The following is a 10,572-nucleotide window of genomic DNA, read 5'->3' on the forward strand; positions in this document are numbered from 1 at the left end:
TGCCCATCCAACTTCTTGATGTTGGTCATGTTCTTTGGCTCATGTTACCCTTTCTCCATCTTCAAAGCAAGCAACAGTGCATCTCCTTTTGCTCTTGTTTATAATTACATCTTCCCCTCTCTCTTCCCTTTATAAAAACCCTGTGATTAAGTTGGACCTACCCAGATAATCCAAGATAATCACCCTATTTTAGGGTCAGATGATTAGCAACCTTAATACCTTCTATAACCTTAATTCCTCTGCTATATATCCTAACCTATTCACTCATCTGCTATATATATATGCTATATATCCTAACATATTCACAGATTCCAGAAATTAAGACATGGACATCTTGGGGGCCACTATTCTGCTTATCATGTGTACATTCTTCAAAGTATTACTTCCCCAAAATTCCCTGAGCACTTTAACATCCTAAGTTATGATATGAGTATTCTTCCATCTACTAAATATCAATCATCAGATTCTAACAGGATGCTTCATTTACTAATACATTATTAATTTATAGAAATAATTTTTTATAAACAATGAGCTGGAGTTTGATTTATAAAAATTAATATTCTTTGAGTCCACTGCTTCTTAATTCAGTAAATAAAGAAATTGAGACCAGTGACATTAAGTAACTTGGTCAAGGATACACACCTAGTAAGTGGCAGAGTAGGAATTCAAACCAGTCCTTTGCAAAGATCAGAGCTTTTCCATTATATCATTTTTCACCAAGAATAGCTCCTCCAAGGGCCTAATGCCTTAATTTAATGCCTGTGACTTAAACATCAATCTGTTCTTACCCATCATTCACTTTTTATGAACTGCCTTGCAAATGTAAATCCTTGTGGAAGATTAATACAAATTCCTCCAGTAGCTGATTAAATAAGACGATGGCTGTATACATATGTTGTAAAGGGAAAAATGTATGTGATAGATGTATGCATTAGTGTCTAAGTAAGACAGTTGTAAAAGAAAGGAAAGGTTTAGAAGAGGCTGGATCAATTCCTGACTCTGCCACTTATATGATCGTGGACAAATCCTGAACTCTGGTAAATGATCTTTACCTTGGTTTTCTGATCTATAAATTATTTATAGAGTTGCCGTAAGAATTAAATGCCATAATTCTTGAAGAGCACTTATGACAGAGCCTGGCCCAAAGTATGTGCTTAAGAGCTGTTGACAAGTATACAGATCCTGACAGCTTCTTTACCAAATTCACAAATTGATTCTGGAATGGGTGATTTTTTTATCAACCACAAGGTGGAGGTAGAGACACAGGAATGTACGTCTTGTTTATCAGGAATTTTTATCTTAGAGGGGTAAAAAGAGTATTCCATCTGAGTCTAACTGCCTTTAAGCCATCACACAAATTCCTCCATCATGGAGGAATTTTTGTTTGTTTTTTCTTTTTCAGAGAGAGATAGACAATGGGGCGTTCAACAGACATTCTTTAATAATGTGAATTTGGGGGCATCTGGGTTGGTTGGGTGTACAACTTTAGCTCGGGTCAAGATCTCACTGTTGGTGGGTTTGAGCCCCATGATGGGCTCTATGCTGATAGCTCAGAGCCTGGATTCTGTGTCCTCCTCTTTCTCTGCCCCTCCCCTACTTGTACTCTGTCTCTCAAAAATAAATAAAACATTTTTTAAAAATAATGTGAATTTTAATTCCATCTGGAGAAAATGTGGTATCTGTTCCAGAAGAGATGACTGTACAGTTATAAGAGAAAATATTTACACTAATTTTCTTCCTCATTCCAGAGGCAAGAGGCTGTTTTTGTCTATACTCTTTGGTCAAAAGGGCATACTTACCCTTTCTCCCAAGAAGCCCACTGGGTCCTCATGAAAATAGGACTCCTAGAAGTCCATCTTAGCATTTCAGGAAGAAACTAAAAAGCTTTTGCACAGCAAAGGAAACCTTCAACAAAATGAAAAGGCAACTATGGAATGAGAGAAAATATTTGCAAATCATATAGCTGATAATTGATTAATATCCAAAATATATCAAGAACTCATACAACTTAATAGCAACAATTAAACAAATAATCCAATTTAAAAATGGGCAGGGGAAGGGGAGCCTGGGTGGCTTAGTCGGTTAAGCGTCCGACTTTCGCTTAGGTCATGATCTCGTGGTTCGTGGGTTCGAGCCCCGCGTCCGGCTCTGTGCTGACTGCCAGCTCAGACCCTGGAGCCTGTTTCAGAGTCTGCATCTCCCTCTCTCTCTGACCCTCCCCTGCTCATGCTGTCTCTCCCTCTCCTACAAATAAATAAAAATATTTAAAAAAAGAAAAAAGAAAAAGAAATGGGCAGGGGACCTGAACAGACATTTTTCTGAAAAAGACGTGCATATAGCTATCAGTTATGTGGAAAGGTGTCCAAATCACTAATCATCCAGGAAATGCAAATCAAAACTTCAATGAGATATCACCTCACATCTGTTAGAATGGCTAGTATCCAAAATAAACAAGCAAATAAGAAATGAGAAATGTTGGTGGAGTAAAGGGAATCCTTTTGCACTGTTGGTGGGAATGTAAATTGGTATAGCCACTATGAAACAGTATGGAGGGTCCTCAAAAAATTACACAGAGAAATGATGATTCAGCAACTCCACTTCTGTATATTAACCTGATGGAAATTAAAACACTCACTTGAAAAGACATCTGTCCCCCTACATTAATTGCAGCATTATTTACAATAGCCATGACGTGGAAACGATCTAAGTGTCCACTGATGGATAAATAAAGAAAGAAAATGTGGTATACATACACACAGACACACAGTGGAACATTATTCAACCATAAAAAAGAAGGAAATCCTGCTATTTGCAACACAGTTGGACGTTTCTTTCCTTCAGTTATCCACAGTACTTTGGTTATCTATAGCATCTTTATGGCATGTTTTTAACTGTATCTGCTGTTAGGTTTAGTGGTTCATATGTCTCTCTCCCCTATGAAGCTCCAGCAGTCAGGGACAGAGTTGTAGAATCCTGATTCATATCCTTAGCTTTAGTTACTACCATAACTTGTAGCCTATAGTAAGTGCTCACTAATACTGACTGGATGAATAAGTAACTCAGTACTCCCAGGAAATTATTTCCTGAGTTTTATCTCAATTTGACTTTCCTGATATCATGAAGATAAAAAAAAATTACTCTGCTACTTTATTACTTTTCTTGTTTATTGACACACTAGTTGCTTAGTAAATATCTATTAAATAGATGAACTAACATCAAGTAATTACAGTAAACTGGCAGCCTAGCACAGCAGAGGTGGTAAAGTCAGATTAGCTGGATTCAAATCAAGGCTCTAATGCTGTGAGATATGGAGCAAGTTACATGTTCTCAATGAGCTTCAATTTCCTAATGTGTAATGGAGGATAACAGAACTTATCTCATGGACATAAAAGAATTGTGAGAGCTCAATGAGATCATGCTGGCTGGCTCATAGTAAGGGGATAACAAATGTTATCCATATAGTGCCAAGGGAAGGGAGATAACTTGGAGCCGTCTTCTTCTCCTTCTCCTTCTCCTTCTCCTTCTCCTTCTCCTTCTCCTTCTCCTTCTTCTTCTTCTTCTTCTTCTTCTTCTTCTTCTTCTTCTTCTTCTTCTTCTTCTTCTTTGTTTAAGGCAGTATGTGAAGCCTAGTATACAGGGCATTACTCTGAGTCCAGCCTCCTCAACCCTAGGCAAATGAGTAAGTCTCAAACTTTATAGGACTTAAGAAATAACTAGGGAGATAGTTTAAATGTCAGAAATGCAGATTCTGAGGCCCCACATTTTGAGGAACACTGTACTAGGTCCTGAACAGATCAGCTTGATAACTGAAATTGGCTTGATATTGCTACTAGTCTCTGGCTTGGCACTGAACTTTTCCTGCTTCTGCATTGACACAAGTTAGCTCCAAATTTCAGTCTCTCCTGATCTTCTGCAGAGCCAATGTATAACATTGTCTGCTCCTGCCAGACAATTCCTCAATGATTACTGCCCCCAACATCATGCTAATTTCCATCACCTTACTTCTGCTAGTTCCTTAGTCTGAAATGCTTTCTTTTCAGACTTTTCTATTCAAAATGTCCATGAAGATTTGGCTCACACTACTCCTGCTCCTGGCCCCATCACATGTACCTCCTCAGAAGCTCTCCTTGGGTATCTTACTTGTACCTCTTTCTCCTTCATTCCTTGCTTGTCCACCTGTGCTTCCTTCAAGCATTGATTTAAGAATAAATAGAATGATTCCTGTGAAAAATAAAGTCTTTCCATGTTTATTTTCCAGGAGGGTATTCATCTTATATTAGTGAACCAAGAGAGTTGAGTTCACAAAACTTGTAACTGATTCCAAAGCTGCACCATGTTGTCAGCATCTGGTCTCCATGAAACTAACGAGCCTATGTGATATTTACACTAAAAACTAATATGATAATCTAAGTTTATTAAAGCTCAGAATTTCTGTTAAAGAATAAGAAAAGTATGGTGGTAGACAAAACAATCTGTTAAAGGAGGGGTCTTTGTGAAGGTCCTAGTTCCAGAAAGTCAGACCTGGACTTTATCACCAACATCTTTGTAACCCCCTGCAGTACCTAGCAAAATATTTTGCACCAAGTAGGTACTCAGTATGTGTACAGTGAAATCATGGCCTGCTGATCCAAGTTCTTGATTTTGTTGCCCCACTAGATAAACACTAAGGTCTAGAGAGTATGATTTACTTACATGATCAATTGTTTAAATATGAGATGAAAGAGAAAGTATAAAGGTATGCCCTGTTATGTACTGAAGTGTGTCCATCCAGAATTCATATGTTAAAGCCCTAACTCCCAGGGTGAGTGTATTTAGAGACAGGGCCTTTCAGGAAGGAGTTAAAGTTAACTGAGGTCATAAGAGTGGGGCCCTAATCCAATATGACTGATATCCTTATAAGGAAAGACAGACTCCAAGGGATACATGTAACAGAGAAAAGACCATGTGAGGATACAATGAGAAATTGGCCATCTGCAAGCCACAGAGAGAGGCCTCAGGAAAAACTAAACATGCTCACACTTGATCTTGGACTTATAGCCTATAGAAAATAAGAAAATAAATTTCTGTTTAAGCCACCCAGTTTGTTGTAGTTTGTTATAGCAGCCCTAGCAGACTAAAGTAGACCTTATTCTGCTTGCTTTTTAAAAAAAATTTTTTTAATGTTTATTTACTTTTGAGAGAGAGAGAGAGAGAGACAGAGTGCGAGTGGGGGAGGGGCAGAGAGAGAAGGAGACAGAATCTGAAGTAGGCTCTAGGCTCTGAGCTGTCAGCACAGAGCCCAAAGAGGGGCTCGGACTCACAGACTGCGAGATCAACACCTGAGCTGAAGTCGGACCCTTAGCCGACTGAGCCACCCAGATGTCCCAGACCTTATTCTACTTTCTAATGAGAGCAAAATTTTCCCTCAAAGTGTATTCAGTAGAAAGAACTTCAGCAGGGTATTAATGGCGGTCTAGAAAAGAGGTTGTTCAATAGTCAAATAAACTTGAGAAACATAGGGTTGAACAAATTAAAGCTGATTTTCAGGATCTTTAATTTGCTAACATATATTCTGATTCTCCAAGAGGACAAAATAGCATGTAGCATTTCCAAACTTGCCTGACTCTAGAAACACCTTTTTTTGAGAAGAGAGGGGGCAGATAGTAGTCTTACAAGACCAGTATTTTGTGGGAAACAATTTGGAAAATACTTATTTGTAGTTTTGGGGAAACTGGCTGGCTCGGTCCATGAAACATGCAACTCTTGATCTCAGGGTTGTGAGTTTGAGCCACATGTTGAGTGGAGAAATTACTTAAAAATAAAATCTTAAAAAAAAAGAAAACACTTATTTTAGTTTTGTTTTTCTTATCCTGATTGGCTTGTTCTTAACTGTCCCACTGCCCACCATCAGGATCTAGACAGATGTTCAAGAACCTTGGAGAAGGGAGTATGGGTCTGCTTCAAATGAATTATTCCTGGAATGGGGAATGACCCTCCATGGAGGTCTGCCAAGTTTGTTCCTTCGTGACCAACCCAGAGTAAGAAGTGGTAATGATCAAACTCAAAGAAAGAATAGTTAAAAGGGAAGGGCTAAAATCTAACCTGATTTTTGACAAGGAAGTCAAACTACACTGGCAACCAAGACCTTTGTAAATACTTCTTATTTTTTATTCCTTTTGTATTTCCCTAAAATTGTTGGTAATAAAATCCTTTACAAAAAAAATGACTCTTTGAGCTTGCAGCCTAAAAAAGAAGAAAGATGAAGACAGAGTATATTTGATTCTGTAGCTCAATTGAGAAAAGAATGAGGTGGAAGGGTGGCAGAATACTCCAAACACAGAGTGTGGTGGGAACCACCTAGAAGAGAGAAAAGGAGACAGAGTCTGTGATGCTTGTAGCAAGGAAGGCAGAATAAACAAAGCCTTTTCTGACTTGTGCAATGGGATTTAGAGGGTTTCTTTTTTTTAAGTTTATTTATTTATTTTGAGAGAGAGAGAAAGAGAGAGAATCCCAAGCAGGTTCTGTGGGGTCAGCACAGAGCCAGATGCAGGGCTTGAATTCATGAACGGTGAGATCATGACCTGAGCCAAAACCAAGAGTTGATCACTTAACCACTTAACCAACTAAGCCACCCAGGTGTCCTGGAATTTAGAGTTTTAAAAAAAAGTCTGAGTGGAGATTTCTTGACTCTATCATGGGTGGGGGTATCCTGTACTAAAGTTAGATATCCATTGGGTCAGTATTTAACACATTCTTATTTAGTACTTTATGTGTCAATACCATTCTAGCAAAGAAACAAGACGAAAATCTGACCTCCCAACCTTTCATCCTAGAAGGAGTTTATTATATTTTATTTTTGTTATAAGATATACATACAAAAGGTTATCCACAACACATGGGATCATATTAAAGAATAATCATAAAACAAATACACATCTACAAACAGCCCAGCTTAAGAAATAGAATACTACCAGTACATAATGAGTTCCTCATCTGGCTTTTTTATATCATGTTTCTCTCCTGCAATACACACAGAAGTAATTACTATCCTGAATTTTGTGTTAATAATTTCTTTGCTTCTCTTTGTAAGTTTTCTCACACCATCTGTACATCCTTAAACATGATTGTATCAGTCAGGTTCCTGCCAGAAAACATACGACACACTCAAATTAGGATATAAGGAGGCAGGATATTGTAAGAATACTGTAGGATACTATCTGGAGGCTAGTAACAGTGCTCTTTACCACCCTATGATTGAAGGGAGAGAGGAGAGAGGAGCTACCAAAAGTAAGAAATAGTGGGCTGTGTCAAAAGGACCACTTGATAGGAGCTGTGACTTTGAAAGGAGAGAATCCAACCAGCTCACAAAAACCCACAGTGAGAGTACCAGAAAATAAATACCTGACCTCAGTCTCGTCCAGTTCTCCAATCTCCTACTGATGCCTACCATCAGCCAAACCTAAACAGAAACCAGAAGTCAAAAAAGCCCTTTGATCCAGTCTGTGCAACTTAGCCTCCTAGAAATAGAAGTGTGGAAAGTGAATCTAGAGGGGCAAACTGAAGATAGTCAGCCTAAATATGTTGCTTATTTTGCTTTTTTAATTTTATCTAAATGGAGTCATACAGTATGTATTTTTTCGTGACTTGCCCTTTCTGTTTATACATTAGAGAGTTCAAGTGTGTAGATATAGTGCATTCATATTCAGTTCTGTGTAATTTCCCTTGGTATGAATCTTCTACAATATATTTATCCATTCTACAGATGGTGGGTGTTTGAATTGCTTCCAGCTGTTTGTTTTCACAAACAAAGTGGCTGTAGATATTCCTATGTGTATCTTTTGGTGTACAGATGCAAGAATGCATATATGCATATAGAATTTCAGGGTAATAGGATGTGTACAAGTTAAGCTTTAATAGATAATACCAAACTATTTTCCAAAGTCATAGTAATTAACACTCACTAGCATTAAATTAAGGTTCCTGTCACTCCAACATCTCACCAATACTATTATTACCACACTTGTTAATTTTTGTCAGTGTGATAGGTGGGAAATACTATCTTCTTGTAGTTCTAATTTTCATTTCCTTGTTTCCAACAAACTTGAACATCTTTTTACATGCTTACCAGCCACATATATGATCATTTTTTTCTTTTGCTCATTTGTCAGTTGTATGTGTTATGAATATCAATGTCCCCATTAGTGCCTTGTTTTTTCACTCATAATATTGTATCTTTCAGTGCACAGTTGTTAATTTTAACATAGTTGAACTTATACTTTTTTCCCTTCATGTAAAATCTTTGGCTACCCTTTAAGAAATCCTTCCCTACACTGAGGTCATAAAGGTATTTCCTATTCTGTCTGAAAGGTCCATTGTTTTACATTATACTATAAGCTTTAAGTCTTTCATAGTTATTTTTTTTTTTGAGAGAGAGAGAGAGAGGGAGGAACAGAAAGAGAGGAAGAGAGAGAGAATTGAAAGCAGGCCAGGCCCAGTCCAGAGCCCAAGTGGAGTTGGACACTTAACCAAATGAGCTACCTAGGCGCCCCCATGTGTAAGTCTTAAATCTACCTGAAACTGACACTTGTGTATGGTGTAAGGTTGGAGTCAGATTTAATTTTTTCCATACAGATAACCAATTATTGAATAGTCCATTTCTTTCTAACTGGCTCTGAATGCTTTCTGTGATAAATTTTTTACTTCAATATATGTATTAGTTTTTTCCTGGATTTTCTGTTTATTTTGATAGCCTGACACAGTGCCTGAGAGTCTATTCTTAGGGATTTCAGCTCCTGAAGACTTATTTATTAGCTCTTCTAGATAAATTATATATTAATCCAAGATTCTTCACATCATCTCAACAGGAGAATGGTTTATTAGTATCTATCAGGATCTGAGAGTGTGGTCACTTTAATGTAAGTGAGAGTAAGACAGAACAGGATCTAAGGCAGCATGAAGACTCTGATTACCTGAAATGTGCCCTTTGCAATGGGAAGCAGATGAAGGAAGTTACAAAGGGGTGAGCCTGATCCTAGTAGCTAAGGAATATTTATGCAGATCTAATCTGCCAGGATGAGCAAGTGTATGGAGCAGAAGTATTTCTAGAACCATATTTTCAATACATGCAAAGAAATCTGCTTATGTGAATATATATATATATACATAATGTTTTATATAGATAGATGTTGAAAAATAGCTACTCTTATTTTTAGAGCTGTTCTTTTAAAGTCAGTTAATTGAGTCATGCATAGACAACCCAAGTATTTAACTTAGACAATTACCAGTTGATTCACAGGCCTCATCTATATCCACCATGATGGGCAAGAAGACACCATTAAGGAAGGCATAGAGGCTTCCCTTTCAATAGGCACAATTGTAATCCAGGCAGTTCTTGCAAAAGCCGGAAGCTTGGAAACACAGCTCTCCATAGGTGCCTGATAGTGGACTCTGGATATTAGAGCCCACTTATCCTTGAAGGAAAACAGGGAAAAAGGTTTCTCTAACTTAAGCAGATGGTAGTAGTATTAGGAAAGGATTTAAATAAGACCTTTGGCCATGAAGGACTTTAAACTTGTGACCACCTAAATGAACATTTCCTTTGTCTGGTCCCCTCTAGAACTAGCTTGGCTGCTGATTTCTCCATGCTCCCAACACCCTTCCAAAATACCATCACCACCACCCACCCTTCAGCTAAAAATCCAAGATATCAGCAACTGCCTTGTCCAGGAATCATCCATCTGTTCAGAATGAGCATCCAATTCCCTTCATTTAACAAATGGCCATTGGACACACTTAACGAGCTGGCACCTGTGGGAATCAGGGGATTGAGAGAGAAATAAAGCCCTCTTCCCTGACCTCCAGGAGCTCACTCTTTAGTGATGACAAAGAGAAATTGGCTGGGCCCCAGAACAAGTTTATTTCTTAAAGAATGCCCCAGTAGTGTTCCATAAATCACCTGCAACTGACAAAGCCAGAGGTATCTGAAACATAAGCAGTTGAGAGAAATTCTTTCTTCTGCTTCTGTTATCACTGAAGGGTGTTGCTTTGGGTTTATCCCATGTGATGTGATGGGAGCTGGGTCTCCAGCATCTCCACCTGTGCTTGCCACTAGTGTGACTCCTTGACCAGGCTTCAGAAGCTCTTCAGGATGTAAAGGAAGACAACACCCCATCCCAGAGCTATACTCAGCCAAGAGTTACCTTGTTCCTTTTTCTACTTTATAAATAGACCCTCATAGCCATTTCCTCAGGCACAAGCTTGCCCACAGGAGGACAAATTAGATGTAAATTTCAGTATCACTGCCTCACAGACCCTAAACTATTACCCCTCTTCAATGCTGTTTTGATTTTTGAGTCAGACTAGTGGCTCTATCTCTTTCCATTATCTTGGTGATTTTATTCATTCAAAAAAGATTTATATTAGGAGACAACATAGCATTGTGGTCAAGGGCAAGGACTCTGGGGTTTCAATCCCTGCTCTGCATAATTGTGTAGCTTTAGGAAAATTAAATATCCTCTCTATTTCCTCATCTATAAAATGGGGATGATAATAGTATCTACTTTATAAAGATACTAATGAAACCTATCTAGGGGC

The sequence above is a fragment of the Crocuta crocuta genome, unplaced genomic scaffold, assembly GCF_008692635.1.
Source record: "Crocuta crocuta isolate KB4526 unplaced genomic scaffold, BGI_CrCroc_1.0 scaffold168, whole genome shotgun sequence".
In the NCBI taxonomy this organism is placed as follows: domain Eukaryota; kingdom Metazoa; phylum Chordata; class Mammalia; order Carnivora; family Hyaenidae; genus Crocuta; species Crocuta crocuta.